A 19,471-nucleotide genomic window follows, 5' to 3' on the forward strand; every position below is an offset into this window, starting at 1 on the left:
AGACTTAGGCTCTGTTTGGTAAAATTAGCTGATAGCTGATAAACTAGCTGATAGTTTTTAGCTGATAAGCTAGTTGAAGTGTTTGGTAAAATTAGCTGATAACTTTTGCTTTGAATAATAAGGGTAAATATGGAAGAAAAAATGAGAAGCTAAAAGCTAGAAGCTCAAAAGCTACTTGAAGTAGCTTCTGAAAAATAGCTTATAAGCTCCTGAAATAAGCTATAAGCTCGTTGTACCAAACAGAGCTTTTGTGTTACCAAACAAAAATGAGTTTATAACCTAAAAGCTAAAAGCTAAAAGCTCTTTTTGGTGGTTTACCAAACAGAGCCTTATATGTTTGTAAGCTATTTTCATCTTATTTTCACGAGTTATTAAAGATGGTTTACGAAAATAACTTATAAATCGTACGAAAAAAATTTAACTTTATTTAAAAAAAGCATCAATTTAGTTTGTAAACTATGTTCGTTTGGATTAAGTTTATGCAAATAAATAATCTTTTATTTTTATTCATAAGTTTGTTAAAGTAATTTATGAAAATACAACTTATGAAGATACAAATTTCATTTGTGAGAATTTATGAATTAATATACCAAGCTTATTTATTTGCATAAACTATTTATCATAAGCTTAAGATAAGCTCAATATAATCATGGAGTCTCTAAACTATCTTTGTAGGGACAACTAAAAATTAAATTTTGAAAATTTATAAGAGGCGAAAGCATATAAAAAAAAAAGGCAACTCGATGTATTAAAGCTTCCGCACATGCAAGGTCCGAGAAGGTGAAAGCATATCTAACCCAAAAATAACTTTTTTTTTTCGTACAATAATTCTTAAATTACATACTTGCAAAAAAAAATTCTTAAATTACATGAAATCTATCAATTTAGTCTATACTATGAAGATTTTAATTTAGGGATTAGATTGACAAAGTTTTATATATTTTAATTTTTTTTATAGTTTAAATACTAGGAATACTAATGTGAATTATACCACTTTATATGGAACCCATTTTTAAAATATACTAAAACCCATGAATTTCAACCAATAAAAGAGTAACCGTTGAAGAGAGTGTTCATATCACTTCTCATTTAGTTTGTACATAAACGTCTATGCCAACTCCATATTAAACCTGCAATTTCTCCTCCTCCCTCGCCTTTCCTAGAATCACTTATTTCATAAAAATTGACTTGATATTGAAAAGAGCTTTTAAAAATTACAATAAGGTAACATTGATGTAAGAGTTATGGTACCATGGGCGTAATCTTGGTGTATTTTTTGTTGGGCAAAGTATCCATTGTACTTTATCGGATCCTTGGATGTTGTGCTTCTTGTGCTTGGTTCCATGTTTAATATACAAAATATTTTTTTAGTTAAAAAAAGATATACAAACTCAAGATTTAGCTGAAACTTTGAAGCATGGTTGAATCTTAGCTAGTGTGGATAGAACAGTTTTAAAAGTTGATGTTCACTTGAGTTGTTGTGTCTATTAGGATACTTAGTTTTAGAGGTTAGGATTTCCCGTTGTTTGCCTATGTTTTCGGCAAACTACGGGCTAGTTCTGATTATCACAAGCGAGACCGAACTAGAGATCTCAGGAGCATGTTGTGCAAAGGTTTTGATCGAAAAAAGGGTTTGAAAAGGACCACGAGATGCACTCAGGTTACTTAGAGAGTATGACGGGTTTAGAAACAAAAAGGCACGGTCTCTCGACAGGTTTGAGATTGCAAGTAAAAGCAATATAAAGTTAAATAAAAAGGGCAAAAGTTTAAACACATAAACTTAAAGCAAAGGTAAAATGCATTGCATTAAAATAAAGGTGGTCTACAAATCAGTTTACATCCATTCTGTATAACTCGTTTTCCTAGACGTCTTTAGTTTGAGTATTGTAGAATTCTATAAATGATTTGCGATCCATTTTCCGGCCTGGAAACACTTATTTATACTAAAATAACTAACTGGCGAACCACTAATCCCATGATCAACACTTCTCCCATCTTGGACAACCGCTTGCCCCCGTTCCCACTAAGGAAACCGTTCTTCAAGCTTGAAATCATGCTTTCCCGCCTTGAATGCTTAACTTCTACACGATCTTCTTTCAGCTTTGTCCTATCGAACTTCAAGTTACGCGCGCTAGCTTACTATCTTGTCGAAATACTCAAGTTGAATATGAAACAGCCTTCGATTCCTGCCAAGTTAAAGGTCAAACATATGTTGACCATATTAAATGAGCGTGTCAAAATTACAGGCTAACACTCGTATTATAAAGCGTGAGCTGTCAAGAAAATTGAGTTACGGTACATCATACTTACTTAAATGTGCTTTATCTATGTGTTGTTTGTTAATAAACACGAAATGTTGAACGGTGTACCCAAATGAGGTTATATTTTGATGTGATTTGTGTATTTGGTGAAATGCTGTTTTTATGAGTGTGGATAAATGTTGTTACATATGATTTTGTTGAAATATATGTATGAAAAACATGTTGGTATGTTGCATTTTTGTATGAAATATGCATTGTGTATTCGCAAATATTAAGGTGGCAATAGTAGGCTCATGCATTCATATAGTACTAGATACAACATCAACGAGAGGAGTACTAGACTCATGGGGATGAAGTAATACAATATAAATGAGAGAAGTACACCATCCGGTCACTATTATAAGCAAAAATCTATTTTTTAGGTTCATTCAATAAATGATGTATATGGTACATTAAATAGACCACATACATCATTTATTGAATGAATCTAAAAAAAGAAATTTTGCTTATAATAGTGACCGGAGGGTGTATATATTATCCTAGATATCTTAGAGTATCAATGAGAGAAGTATATGTTACAATATCAAAGAGAGAAGTACGAGTAAAATAGGCGTTAATTATATAAATGAGATGATGAGAGTCGATGATAGTTAAGATCTTTTGAATGTGACATGTTTTTATAGAATGATAATGCACTTTAGAAAAATGTTTTCATATATAGATTTTAAATACAAACACTAATCGTACTTTTGATAATGCACTTTCATAGATATTCCTTGAGTTCCTTGTTGTCACCACAAATGAAATACCAAATGGTCACATCCCTTCACACCCTTTTGTCATCATTAGAATATGTAAACATTTGCATGATCGGTTTTCACTCTAAATTGTTGTTTTGTATTTGTACTATCAACATATACAAAAGGGCAAGCTAGGTTTTTTTTCTTTTTTGCCTCATTTATTTATGTAATCAAATACAAAATATATTAAATATAGAAGTAGAGTCAAAAGATTATGGAAAATGGGTTTTCCCTTAATCGCCTTGATGCTGATACTTCTACTGAATTTCATGCCAACGGAGGTTGTCTTGTCGAGGATAGTGCTGATCATCACAAAACTAAGAAAAATTATAGTAGGCATGTTCCGATGATCCATGCTTTTTGGTTGCGAGCTTCAAAATAATAATAATATTGAACAATATATGCATGTTGAAAAAAACTATGATATAATATTATATATATTAAAAGTTTAGGTAGAAGATTATACTAATAAATTCTATTTACACAATTAAAAAGCGTCTTAAGCCTATTGATGAAGAATACGATTCCATGGCATTCATCATCATGAGGGTTCATCATTATTTTGAAATGTCTTATATTCATATATCATATTACATAAATAGTTCCTTTCCACAATAATTAAAAAGATTTGTCATGTTGAGAAAAAAATAAAACATTATTATCATCCACGCACTCACTGAACATTGTTAAAAGGGCAACTCATATAAATTCATTGGAAAAAGAGACACCTCAAATTAAAAGATTAAATCAAACTAAAAAATAATAGTAAATATAGAAAATTAGATATGTGAACCCACTATTTTTACCTTCATTGAAAGAAACGCAAGACCATAATCTTCTCGTACTTAATCAAGGAAATCACACTCGTCGAAGAAAATACTTGAGATGATAGCCAGTGAGTTGACCTTTGTTGCATCAGTTGTAGTTCTAGTAGAGGCAAAATTGAACATGATAATCAAACATGATAATCAAAACATGAGTTGGTTGCTAGCACGTTGATTATCAGTTGCCATTGGTTGACTTTTCTTATGGAAGACAACGTGCTTTCGGCAATTGCCACTGGTTGACTTTCTTTCAATCCTATCACCAGCATAATCAGCATCACAAAATCCAATCAACTAATAATCAAAACATGAGTTTGTATGTCAAAAAAACAACTTTCTTCTTATACAATACAAATGAACTTTACATATGTTAAAATCCTTTATTAATTTGGTTGATAACCACTGTCAAAAGTAATCAGAGTTGGCAATCCTTCATCCACTTTCTCAATCATTCATCCATTTTCTCATAGTCAATCAAGAAAAAAAGGCAGGTTTTATATTGATACCTATCTAATGGTCTTCGCAACAAGTTCTCTTAGAACACTTGTTAATGATTCAAAAATGGAAATCAGAGTTAACAATCCGTCATCCACTTTCTCATAGCCAATCAAGAAAAAATGTAATCCATATCTAAAGGATTTGCTAACAAGTGCTCTTAGGACATTTGTTCAGGATTAAAATATGAAAACAATTAATAACTTTCACGTAGAAAAAATTGCTTTTTGATGTTTCAATGTAGGGTTAATTATGTTTCTAGTCCCTATAAAATAGCGACCTTGTAAGTTTAGTCCCTACTTAATTTTAATAGCATTTTTAGTCCCTATAAAAAAAAATTTACTTATAATTTTAGTCCCTGCTAAAACAAAGTTTGATTAATTATCCTTAAACTCTTAAATTTTTGAACGATTTTTTTGAGACAAGATTAGAACACTATGAAAGGTTCGTTTACTAAAATTTAGAATTTGCTGACATGAAATGAATTAAATATGAATTTTTTAAAACGACAAAAGTTAAAGATAAAAAGTAATAAAATCTGGATGTAGAAATCAAATTTTGCGATAATTTTTTGCGGACGAACTTTTAGTAATGTTCTAAACATGTCTGCAAAAAATTGTTCAAAAATTTAAGAGTTTAAGCATAAATTAAACAAATTTGAATTGAGTAGGGACTAATACTCAGTGCTGAAAAACAAAATTAGGGACTAAAAATGCTATTAAAATTAAGTAGGGACTAAACTTACAAGGTCGCTATTTTATAGGGACTAGAAACATAATTAACCCTTCAATGTATTGAATACATAAATCACAAGATAAACTTTCTATTTTAAACTTCATATTAGAACACTGTTAGCATTTCTCCCCTATCTAAAGCTTTTTTTTGTGGTGGCCGCGATTTGAACCCCGAACCTTGCATATATTATGCATTGTCCCTACGAATTGAGCTAAGCTCACGAGGATCCCTATCTAACGCTATGTTCCAGTAAATAACTGACCGAAATATAGCTTCCAGTTCGAGTTTTGTAGGGGCTCTGAGACACACGGGGAGAGCAATCTTCCTTTCCTGTGTCCACAAAATAAAGAGTCCACCTCTCCTAACTTTCTTAACCTATATTTTGACTAAAAACATAAACTCAATTGACGGAGGGGGTAAATTGATTAACGTAATTGATCATAACCGTAAACAGTTAACAGAAAAATTGACGGAGGGGGTAAATTGATTAACGTTATGCAATTTCAGGGGGGTAATTGATGTTTCGTTAACTACAGGGGGGTATTTGACAAACCTTGCAATTTCGGGGGGGAAATTGCCTATTTACTCGTTTTCCTAATAGTATAGTTTAAGAAATCCATTAAAAAAATATTCTTAAAGGCTAACTTGTCAAAGTAATAAATGCACGATTTTCTATACAAAAATAATTTCTTAATTTCTAATTAATTAAACAATGTAATAGATCGTAACAAAAAAAAAACAATGTCATAGATCATTTTGTTATAGTTTTTCCAAAAATTATGAATGTCACGACCCAAAAACACTAATCGTGACCGGCACACAAACTAGAACATTCTAGCCCGGCAAGCCTATTGATCCAACTGGACAAACTATAAAATAAAAACAATTCCAATTCGGATTTCACTTCAAAAAAAAACATTTCACTGAAATTTTGACAAAGTTTCCTCAGTAATTTCAACATTTCCAAGATTTTAATCTTATTTATCAACCTGTAATCTCATCCAGAGTTTCACAATGACATTTTTACATAATTGTATATCTCAAATAAACCATTCCTAGACTCCAAATAGTTGCAGATACTTCGACCATTCAATTTATTCACATAGGAAACCTACCAAAAGAGAATCTTTCTACACTGCTAGAAGCTTTCTACACAATTGACTTTGAATCTGAAAAAAAATAGAAAATAAAAGAGTAGGTCACATGGACTTAGTGAGAGACAACAACCACCACCAATTAGAAGGGAAACACACAGGGGCACGATTATTTACTTTATCAAATCTATTGTCAATTTACAAAAATAGTAACCGTATAAAATTATATTAATCCGCAATCGTTTATACACATGAAATTTACACATGTATAAATATTTCCAATCAAGTAAGAATAATTCAAAGAAAATCCAACATCATAAAGAGGTGAAAATAAGGTTACAAGCCTTTAATAAAACATTGATGAAAATCTTAATGGAAGCTTTTAAAGAAATTATAGAAAACTCCGTTTAGTGAAAATAATTAACTTCAAATAGAATATAAAATCACATTCAGTTTAATAATACCAAAATAATCAACTTTATAGAAAGTATTGAAATCCAACTTTAATGAAAATAACTAAATGGGTGAATCGAGAACTAGCTCCATCTCGTTGATAGCCATCTCCTCCTAATGGTGGCCTTTCCATGGGGCGGCTCCATCTAACAGATAGCTCTTTTCTCTCGACTCAAAACAAGGTGTAAAACATTTTCAATTAGGAAGTTTACCTCTCATTGATAGCCCTCTCCTCCTAATGGCGGCCTTTCCATAGGGGCGGCTCCATCTAACGGGGTAACTCTACCTAATTGAAATCGCATACTAGGTGCAACTAGGTCGTCGTCATTATAACCGTAATTTTCAAAACACCATTCTTAAAACACAATGCCAAAACCATATTTCACAACATAACGAAACTTATTTCAAGATATGTATCATCAAAACTCAACCGAAAATCTACTACTTATAATCATAAGTCGATCCAAATTCAAATCCAATTCAAAATCCAAATCGCGTACAAATTAATATCAAACCTTTCAAAAATGCATATTTCAAAACCCACGTTTCACAAGATCTCAACACAACTACGAAAATACATACAATCAAATTCTCCGTTTCAATTTCTCTACTTTATAAATCACAAGTAAAATCCAAATCGAAATGGATCGCATATTAATATCGAAAATCCCAAGAACATATATCTCAAAACCGTATTTCTTCATTTCTCAAAACTCATGTCATAGTATAGGCAACCAAACCTCAATTTCAAATCTTTTGGTCAATAAGTAATAGATAAATCCAAATAGAGTATAATTAAATTTGATGACTTTGAAATTATATAACAATGACGAGAAAAATGTTCAAAGGTGTGTTCCCCAATTTGATAAATACTTTAACATATAAAATCATAAAAATAGCAATAATAACGATATTGAAAATAAACGATAATGATCGTCATCAACTCACAGCTATGTCGAATCAACCACATTTTCTCTTTCCCCTTTCACATTTCTCTTTCCCAGCGTATCCTTCCCTTCTTCTTTCTCATCCTCTTTCTATTCTTCTTCTTCTCATTGTAAGTTACAATTCCATTTACAACTCAAACTCTAATAAAGGAATTTTACCTCTAAAACAAGATCGTCTCTAGCTCTACAATTTACACGATAGAATTTTGGGATTAAGGTTATTGCTTCATGGAAGGAGAAGAGTACCCATCATTGGAAAGTTGTTCATTAAGACTCTTTGAGATTGGATAGTTGATACTTTGCTTGCTACTACGGGAGCAGAGGTGCACCTAGTATGTGATTTCAATTAGGTAGAGTTACCCCGTTAGATGGAGCCGCCCCTATGGAAAGGCCGCCATTAGGAGGAAATGGCTATCAATGAGAGGTAAACTTCCTAATTGAAAATGTTTTACACCTTGTTTTGAGTCGAGAGAAAAGAGCTATTCATTAAATGGAGCCTCCCCATGGAAAGGCCACCATTAGGAGGAGAGGGCTATCAACGAGATGGAGCTAGTTCTCGATTCACCCATTTAGTTATTTTCATTAAAGTTGAATTTCAATACTTTCTATAAAGTTGATTATTTTGGTATTATTAAACTGAATGTGATTTTATATTCTATTTGAAGTTAATTATTTTCACTAAACGGAGTTTTCTATAATTTCTTTAAAAGCTTCCATTAAGATTTTCATCAATGCTTTATTAAAGGCTTGTAATCTTATTTTCACCTCTTTATGATGTTGGATTTTCTATGAATTATTCTTACTTTATTGGAAATATTTATACATGTGTAAATTTCATGCGTATAAACGATTGCGGATTAATATAATTTTATACGGTTACTATTTTTGTAAATTTACAATAGATTTGATAAAGTAAATAATCGTGCCCTTGTGTGTTTCCCTTCTAATTGGTGGTGGTTGTTGTCTCTCACTAAGTACATGTGACTTACTCTTTTATTTTCTATTTTTTTTTTCAGATTCAAAGTCAATTGTGTAGAAAGCTTCTAGCAGGGTTAAAGATCTATCAATGTCACTCTTTTGGTAGGTTTCCTATGTGAATAAATTGAATGGTCGAAGTATCTGCAGCTATTTGGAGTCTAGGAATGGTTTATTTGAGATATACAATTATGTAAAAATGTCATTGTGAAACTCTTGATGAGATTACATGTTGATAAATAAGATTAAAATCTTGGAAATGTTGAAATTATTGAGGAAACTTTGTCAAAATTTCAGTGAAATGTTTTTTTTGAAGTGAAATCCGAATTGGAATTGTTTTTATTTTATAGTTTGTCCAGTTGGATCAATAGGCTTGCCGGGCTAGAATGTTCTAGTTTGTGCGCCGGTCATGATTAGTGTTTCTGGGTCGTGACAAAGTTGGTATCAGAGCTCCTGGTCGTAGGTCCTAATAGCTGCAGACATAGAATGAAAATAGGTTCTTATTAGTAAATTGTGAACCGCGGCACCATTTACTTGTAAGAAGCTATTATCACTCTGTGATGGTCTCACTTGTTTTCCAATCTTGTGATTTCTTTTGGTCTTTGATTGGTCTCACTTTGTTTGTTGTCTTTTCCTATATTTGGTCAATTTTCTTCATTTACTGAGGATGCAACTCAATACTAAGATCCCCACTAGAAGGGAATTTAGTTTCTTAAGGGTTTATTGCCTAACATTAAGACTTTAGTCAACGAGATCGTGGTTTAGTTCATATTCGTGGTCAACTTAAAACAAATGTCGAAGGACATGGCGTTCATATCGACGAAATTGTTTTTATTTTATAGTTTGTCCAGTTGGATCAATAGGCTTGCCGGGCTAGAATGTTCTAGTTTGTGCGTCGGTCACGATTAGTGTTTTTGGGTCGTGACAAAGTTGGTATCAGAGCTCCTGGTCGTAGGTCCTAATAGCTGCAGACATAGAATAAAAATAGGTTCTTATTAGTAAATTGTGAACCGCGACACCATTTACTTGTAAGAAGCTATTATCACTCTGTGATGGTCTCACTTGTTTTCCAATCTTGTGATTTCTTTTGGTCTTTGATTGGTCTCACTTTGTTTGTTGTCTTTTCCTATATTTGGTCAATTTTCTTCATTTAGTGAGGATGCAACTCAATACTAAGATCCCCACTAGAAGGGAATTTAGTTTCTTAAGGGTTTATTGCCTAACCTTAAGACTTTAGTCAACGAGATCGTGGTTTAGTTCATATTCGTGGTCAACTTAAAACAAATGTCGAAGGACATGGCGTTCATATCGACGGACATGTCTAGGTTACAGGAGTAGTTAGCGTTGATACTACATCGAGTATAATGAAGATTTTAACGATGTTGACAATGAACTTTTACAAATACATAACTATTATGAAAAAACAAACTCAAAATACATAAATTAGTTTATTGAAGTAAAAAAAAAAATCAAACTTTTAAATATTAGTTGTTTGTGGGATAAGCATAAGTTCGTGGATCTAGTAAACTTTACGGAAGCTAAAAAAATGAGATATGATATTTGTACAACTATTTTAGGATAACTTTTTTTGAACAACTCTCTCATACATACATACATACATACATATATAGCAACACATAGAATTTTTACCATTGAGCTGTTCTTTGTATTTTTCTCCAAACACAAATGAAAAGCCATCAATGTGGCACTTCAAACATTTAAATTGATGTATACATTCACAAAATACAAAATTGATTTTCTAATTTCAAGTCTCTTAAAATGAGACTTGAATTGAATAGTTGGAGCTTAGGCTCTCAACCATTGAATATATATTCACAACAACACAAAATTGAGTCTCTTATTTTAAGAGTATGAATAATGAGCCTATTCCTAACCTATGTATGTTACATAATCAAATTTATATACACAAAAGGAAGGATGAAAATTACAACATTTATGTCGAACTGTTTACGCTTAAGCTTCAACGAAATTTAATATGCATCATCAAAGCTAATAAAATTTGCCAAGTGATCGCTGCAAGTTGACTGCTTATAACCACTTATTGTGCACTCTATATGTTCATAAAGATTCATTGACCAATGACTGCTCCGTCGCTTTCCAAAACTTCAGCTCTACGACAAGATTCAGAATGTATTGATCTCCGTTCTACTACATGCTTCTTCAGATCACTGCAAAATCAACATCAATATAAAAGAATAAGTATTCATATATTAGTAAATGTATGCATAGTTTAGTTAAAGAATAAGTCAGAAAGTAGAATATCGAAATTCTCTAGGCAGTGTAGAATTCTAATTGTAACACACCTGCAACGCGGTATTCTACATTTCGAGTCTTTGCAATTCCTGGAATGCGTAGTTAGTATAAACCATATCTTTTTACAATGCTAGCAGCCCCCATTCACTCGAATTTTGTACTTACTGGTATTAGAGAACAACTTCTTGATCTGTGCACAGTTTGGATGAGAGCATTGAGATGCTTCAAAACGTTTATCAGTTTCACCATCTGTGTGTAAGTCAGTAAGTATGATCAACAATCTAGTCTAGCATAAATTAGTACTGAAAACAATAAATCAACAAAATTAAATTCATACCATATCCTTATTTGACTCCTGATTCCGAGATTGACATACTGGTGTTGAACAATTTTGAGTCAATTGGTGTTCATTTTGAAACTGAAACTGTGACTTCTGGCATAGAGGAGTAAATGGTAGAGGTTCATCATGGAGGAATACTTGGCACGACGGAGTGTGTCAAACTAAAACTGAGACTTCCGGCAGAATATCAAAAAGTTGTCCCTATTTTCAAACAATCCACTCTCAAGGACGATATCATTATGTTTAGTGTCGGAGGGGAAATCATCAACAACAGCCTGAAAATGGCACATAATTCAATATTTTGCATGAAATTACCTAATGATGAGAAAATTATATGAAAAACATCAGGTTTAGGTTGTTACCTAACAAAGTGTATGCACCTCGCCGTTCTTTGAAGTGTGTTTATCAGAACTATGGCAACTGAAATATGTGAAATGGAAGTCAATTAAAAAATCCCTTTTTATTTCATTCAATGCTAAACATTTCAAATATGTATTCAAGTTATCATACCTTTCACAATCTTGGAATTTTTCGCATTCAGTGCAAAACCATTGCTTCCCAGACACAATCACTTCACGGCAATGCATGCATGAAGATCGCAAATGAGCTACGAGGAAGTTTTCTCTTGTAGGCAATATATTTTGGCCAACCTAATCAAAATTATGAAAATAACTTACATTGGCCTATAAAAAAGGATGTAGAAGAACACTAAAAAGTAAAAGAGAAGATATACATACTTTTTGCATCACTAGAATGTCTTTGGAAGACTTGGCCTGTCCCAAGTCCTTTACTGTTCTATTTGACACTTGTAACAACTTTTCATAGTCTCCTCTACTCTCTTTTAACAAATCCAACAAGTTCAGAAGACAGATCAAGCAGAGTCTGATGGCCGCCTGGGAAGATTTAGAGAGTGAGTCAGGGTCTGATAAGGATGATGCTGGGATGAAGCAAATGTGGTTGCGGGGTTAGTAGCTGCAGTGGCTTCAGATGCTAAACCTGAACCAGACTCTGAAGATGAAAATGAGGTATACTATAAAATTCCCAGAAAAGAACTTATTGAATCACTTAAAGAGCTCCACACACACTTTGAACACATAACCAATGAGTTGAAAGATTTAAAAGATAAATATGTTGATTTAATGAAACAACAAGAAAATACTTTATTGGATCTGAAAGCATGTGAGGAAGGACTTATAGGTTTTGACTTCATTTGTAAAACTTATGAAGACAAACTCAAATTTCTTTGTCAGAAGCTTAAAGAAAAGTGTGAAGGAAAACTTTTAAGTAAACAAGATATTGCTCTTGAAGATTTCATTTTATCAGGAATTGACAGAAGCAAAATAGCTTCTATGATTTACAGCGTATACAAGAACAATGGTAAAGGGATTGGATTCTCAGAAGGGAAACCTAATGAAATCAATCTTAAATCATGCTGTGAATTCATTAAGGAAGGGTTGAAGACTTATTTTGTGCCTGAAGGTGTTGAGTCTGAGATTGAAAATTTTCCTGGCCTTGTCCTGAATCGCATCCAAATCACGATCAAACAATTTTTCTTCATCCCTTATGTCTTTCCAACTTTTTGCATCTAAGAAGGACTTGAGCGCATTGTTTTCATCATCTAACCATCGCTTACCAATATTGTATCTAATTTTCGGATCTTGTCTTTCCTTTTTAAAAAGTTTCCTTGCCTTGTCCCGAATCACTTTGAAATCCCGACAAAACAATTTTTCTTCATTCCTGATGTCTTTCCAATTGATGTCTTCCCAAATTTTTGTATCTAAGACGGACTTGAGCACATTGTTTTCATCATCTGACCAATGCTTACCAGTATTGTATCCAATTTTCGGATTAACTTCCTTGGTAAGTTCTCCAATCTTACGGTTTTGGGACACCGCATTGTTAGTTGGATCACTGTTTGCCGCCATTATCCTATAGATTGATTATGCAAAATTAAAATCTACATATGGAGGAATAATATCGAGGAAGAATAAGACTCCATGACATTCATCATCATCTTCATTTTCAAATGTCTCCTATTCATATCATATTCTTAGATCACTAGGAAGAGCTAGACATGCAAATCAAATAATCGATGTTTGAATTTACCACTATTTATAAAATGATCTAGCTACACACATACAACATACATGTTACTTCCATTCATTTTCATGGACAACCTCTATTGATTCTATTTCATCCCTGCATGGTACCTTTTGACCACATGGAGTTGGCATTGGGCAAGAAATAAATTCATTTTCACTTTGGAGAAAAATAGTTAGACAAATTCTAATTGATCAAATGTTTAGAGAAAAAGTTCACTAATCAATATTAATTATAAAAAACTCTTTCATATAAATGACAATTAGCACAAGACAGTAACAAAGAATCAAGCAATCTAACAAATCAAAGAAACATTTTGAGACATAATCGCATAATGGACAATTCACAACATATCATATTATATAAATGGTTCCATCCACAATTATTAAAAAGATTTGTTGTAACAGCCCGGGGCCCACCCGGTCTCACTATTACTCACAAGCTTAATCACTACCCCCCTCTCTAGTAGTGTTTTTGCCTCCCGTGGGAATCGAACCTAGTACCTGGGGATAAGTACTACTTCAATGCATTCCCACTACCAATTGAGCTACTAGCTCAATTGGTAGTGGGAATGCATTGAAGTAGTACTTATCCCCAGGTACTAGGTTCGATTCCCACGGGAGGCAAAAACACTACTAGAGAGGGGGGTAGTGATTAAGCTTGTGAGTAATAGTGAGACCGGGTGGGCCCCGGGCTGTTACATTTGTCATGTTGAGGAATTTATTTTTATTTTATTTTAACAAGCCAAAATGAATTATATTAACAAAACCACAACAATCCCTTCAGCACAAGGCATGACTACTAAAAATACAAGCAATCCAATGATAAATAACAAAATAGTGCTAGCCGATACCCAAACACATTAGGGGGTTCGACCACCATATTTGGGTACCAAAAACAAAAGTAACCTGCTTAACTTTCAGCCACCACAAAGAATAATATTTTACAAACACTATTACAAAATTATTATCATCCACCCACTCATTGAACATTATTAAAATAGATAAATCCTAAAAATTCATAGGAAAAATAAACACCTTAATTTAAAAGATTTAATCAAACTAAAAAATAATAGTAAATATGGAACAACAGATACGTGCATCCACCGTTTTTACCTTCATTCAAAGAAGCACAAGCGCAAAACCTCCTCGTACTTAATCAAAGAAATTACACTCGTCGAAGAAAAAACTTGATATGATAGCCAATGACTCGACCTTTGTTGCATCGGTTGTAGATCTAGTAGAGGATAAACGATACAAAATTAAAACGGAGAAAAATCCCAACAATAAAAGATGCAGTTAGTCATCTATAGAATCATATGACTTGTGTTTCGCCATGTATGAATATGTGGTTTGAGTACAATGAATTAAAAATTGATGTATCCCTACCTAATTTATCATCATAATAAATTCAATCATTCAACTATATGTGTGTGCTGTTCAAAAAAATAAGTATACATACGTGTACGCGAACATATCTTAAATATCTAGTGATAATTGAATAGATAAAATAAAAGATCACTTTACCAGATCTCTGCAAATGCATGATAATAAGAGAGGAGACGAAGGAAGAGATGAAATTTGGAGAAACGGCGCCGCTAGCTCCTTGTAATTGTCAAACTGATTGCAAACTCAACATTTATAAGGGTTTTATAGAGGAAGGGTTGGTTTTAGGTTAAAAATTGACTTTACCTAAATTCATAATTATATAAATAAAAAAAGTAAAATTAATTTTTTATTCAAAATTATATTTTATTCATTATGCCAAAGAGAATTTCACAGTTAAAGACACGATTAATCATGGGTTAATTTTTTAAAATGACCATGTAATATGGGCAAGTCTTAATCCATAAAAACATGTGCTAAAGTGAATAAACAGATGTGTTATAAGCTTTGAATAAGTTGTTTGCCCAAACATTCGCTTAATCCATAAAATGTTAGAAAAGACCTTATTGTGAGATATTGTATTGTATTGAATAACATAGAGAAAGGGATAAAGAGATTGAGAACAAGAGAGTATATATTACATCAAACAAGTGAGTCTTTACATTGCAATATATGTCATATTTAATTTATAATACACAAATGTTGTAAGTTACAAGTGCATGAAAAGTCATAGGACTAAATACCAATAACAATGAAAAAACCAACCATAAATTCTTATATTTTGGCTTAAATGCAGTTTTAGTTCTCATATTTTGGTCAACCCGTAATTTTGACCCCTCATCTTTAATTGCCCAATTTTGTTTGTCATATTAGAAATTTAGTTTACCCCTGTAATATTAGCGGTTTTTGATTTACCCTCCTGTAAATTTTTTTTTTTTTTTTTAGTTTTCAACACTGTAATTTGACGATTCTTTGGTTTTGGACGTTAATGACATCGAATTTTAAAATTTAAGGTACTTTCATCCCCTTTAATTTGAGCGAATTTTGGTTTACCCCCTACCATATCATTGATTTTGTACAATAAAAATTCATAAAGGTCCAATACCAAAGAATCTTCAAATTACATGGTTGAAATCTATTTTTTTTTTTATAGGGGGTACATTGATTTTGTACAATCAAAATTCATAAAGGTCCAACACCAAAGAATCTTCAAATTACATGGTTGAAATCTATTTTTTTTACAAGGGGTAAACCATAAATATTACAGGGATAAACATATATTAACCCAAATTTTGACCAACTCATACTTTTGAATCTTATGATTAAAAACATTAAATAAAAGTTATTCTTTCTGCAACTTGTATTGTCTTTATAACCTTATCTTGCTTCCATAACTTCATGAGATGTCTTTGTTTATAAAGTCATGGATCAAGGATGTTGATGGAAAGGATAATTCTAGATAAATGAGCAGAAACAACACACCTCTCTTTATATCTCCATATAATAGCTTGATACAGACCATAATCACATAAATCAAATCAAATTTCATCTCCTACAAATTTAGCAAACCAAAGTAGATGATGATCCATACAATTGTATTTGCACGACAATTTGGTAGACAATTTTGCCGGAGGTAGAGCATAAACCAAAGTGACATCATTAGCTGAGGTTTTCTAGTAATGAAGAAAACAACGAGTAATGAACATTTCTTGCATGAATCTGAAGGTGAGGATTACACACATAAATAATCCAAACAACCAGGGGCGGATCTGAGATTAAATTATTAGTGGGGCTAAATTTTTTTTTTTTGAAAAAAGTATGACTAAAATTTTGACGAAATAAATTATACAAATAATAACATTTGTATTAATCTTAACAAATCGTCAATCATTTTGTTCCTTGTGTGGTAAAGTTGTTTATATTTTAGATTATTGATAGACGTTTGGCAAGTGCACCAAATACTATCGAAGTAGTAAAAATATCGATCCCACGAGAACTGTTTTTAACTTCAATAATTCAATTGCGTTATAAAAATAGGATGTATAAAATTTATTTTGTTTTGCCACTAGGCAGTAGATTTGATTTGATTTTAATTAAATCAAGAAACAGAAAATAAAGATTTGTTAAGAAAATATGGGGAGAGATGAGATCAGATCCGTCGAATCCTCTAAGTTCCCCTAATTTGTCTACTGCACCTATTTGTTATGAATCCTCTTCTAATTTACGATGATTAACAAAATAGCCCTAATCAATCCCTTGAGTTAGGACCCTCTTCTTAAACTACAGCCCCTAATTCCTTAGGTCGTCTAATAATTCTTGAAGGTTTTACCGAACGTTAACCTATTATCACTAACAAACGATTATCTATTCCTAGACTAACCCTGTTTATTAGAACAATTCAATTAGGTCTAAGTTGAAAGCCATGGTCAGTGGTCATTCATTCTCACGAAATCAAGTTATATGTGATCAAGATATAAAAAGCATTAAGAACGATTGAATTGAATAAACTATAATTGAATTCATAAACAAAATAGAGTTTCACAGCAACATGTGTCAATTAGGGTTACAAAGATTCATCTCGGATCTAATCTCTAAGAGATTTAGCTACTCATAATCGAGTTTACAAATAGCATAATCAATGAAATAATTAAAAATACATGAATTGGTAAAAGGTTGAAGAGATCGCCCTTCTAGCCGTCTCCGATGTCTCAAAATCGCACTTTGCTCTCCAAAATCGTAACCCTTGTTCTTCAGATTGAGTGCAGTATTTATAGAAGTCATGGGCCTGACCCATCAAAATCGCGCCGCGTCATGTATATAGGCGTGCCGCGATTTCCCTCAAACAGGGAGGATGTAATTTTGCTTCAAAAATCGCAGCACGGCTTGAAATTGGCGTGGCGCGATTTCCTTCGAACAGACTTCAATAGGCGTATCAAATGTGACCAATTTGGTCGTAACTCAAGAAAATGTAAAATAAAAACCCAGAATTATGAATCTTTGAAAAGAAAGGTAACAACAGTTGTCCTATATTTTGTGTTGTTTAGGTTTATATTAATAATTTACCTAGTTTTATTTTTGACAATTCTGAATTTTTGTCAATTGTTTTAATATAGAGAACAACAACAAAAAATACTAAAAAAAGATTCATTTCCAGAAGTTAGTGATGATCATGAAGTAGATGCTACAATTGAACATCTTTTTGCTACATTTCCAAAAGTTGATAACTATTCTAATACATGTAACTTCTAACCCATCAAAAAGGTAAGTGTCGTGAAACACATCAAAGATGCAATTCCAAGAAGGTCTAGTGATAGATTTATACCTATGAAGAGACCAAAAAAGTAAATAGGTCCGGGTTCAAGTGCTGATCAACCATTTGTTATTAATGATGAACCGAAAGATGGTGTGATGACTCAAGAGGATGGTTTTATGACTCTAGATGGAAGTGTGAAGAATCATAAGGCTTTAAATAAGGGAACTTGTTGTGTATGTAGATAGGAAGAGATTTCAGGGAAATTTGATGAAAAATATCCTACAATCTAGATGTCGTTGTTCTTGTTTTGAAAACATGTTAGGTGTGACTTGTAAGATATTTTGGTATTCTTCTATTTTGATTGTAATTGGAACAAAGCTTTTCTTGCAACTTATAAGTGCTTTTGATATGATATGATATGATGAATTTATATAGTTTACAAGCTGTATTTACACGTTATTACCTAAAATGGGCAACAACAACAAAAAAACCCAAGAAACAATAATGTCATTATTACAGGGACAATTTTTTCTATAGGGTCATCTTTCAAACTTCGTCAATATTACATGGTCAATTTAAATAATTAACACCTTTTTTTCAAATCATTACCAAAAAAACAAAATACACGTGTCAATCATGTTTTTTTTATAATAATATATGTCAATGTGGCAGTCACATGTCATCAGTTTTATAATAATATATGTCATCAGTTTTTTATGATTGGTATAAGTGAGGTCAAAATCAAGAAGAATATGAAATTACATGCTCAAAATTTGTGTTTTTTTACGGGTACCATTTTCCAAACTTCGCTCACATTACATGGTCATTTTAAAAAATTAACCCATGATTAATTGCATCTTTAACAATGAAATTCACTTTGGTGTAATGAATAAAATATAATTTTTAATAAAAAAATAATTTTACTTTTTTTCTTTATATAATTATGAATTTAGGTAAAGTCATTTTTTAACCAAAAACCAACCCTTCCTCTATAAAACCCTTATAAATGTTGAGTATGAGCAATCAGTTTGACAATTACAAGGAGCTAGCGGCGCCGTTTCTGCAAATTTCATCTCTTCCTTCGTCTCCTCTCTTATTATCTTGCATTTGCAGAGATCTGATAAAGTGATCTTTTATTTTATCTATCCAATTATCATTAGATATTTAAGATATATGTTCGCACACACATATGTATACTTATTTTTTGAACAGCACACATATAGTTGAATGATTGAATTTATTATGATGATAAATTAGGTAGGGATACATCAATTTTTGATTCATTGTTCTCAAACAACATATTCATATATGGTGATACACAAATCTACAACCGATCATTGTACTCAAACAGCATACTCATTGCATCTTTTTTTGTTGGGATTTTTCTCCTATTTAATTTTGTATTTCTTTTCTTCTACTAGATCTACAACCGATGCAACAAAGGTCGACACATTGGCTATCATATCAAGTATTTGTTTCGACGAGTGTGATTTCTTTGATTAAGTACAAGAAGATTTTGCGCTTGTGCTTCTTTC

The 19,471-nt window shown here is 32.2% G+C and overlaps 1 pseudogene; it reads right to left on the reverse strand.

Moving 5' to 3' along the window:
* Positions 1-10,673: 10,673 nt before the first annotated feature.
* LOC146913043 (histone acetyltransferase HAC12-like) lies at positions 10,674-13,123 on the reverse strand (annotated as a pseudogene).
* Between the last annotated feature and the right edge of the window lie 6,348 nt (positions 13,124-19,471).

Source organism: Medicago sativa, chromosome 6 (assembly GCF_051527215.1).
Source record: "Medicago sativa cultivar Bolivia chromosome 6, Bolivia_mono, whole genome shotgun sequence".
NCBI classification, from domain to species: domain Eukaryota; kingdom Viridiplantae; phylum Streptophyta; class Magnoliopsida; order Fabales; family Fabaceae; genus Medicago; species Medicago sativa.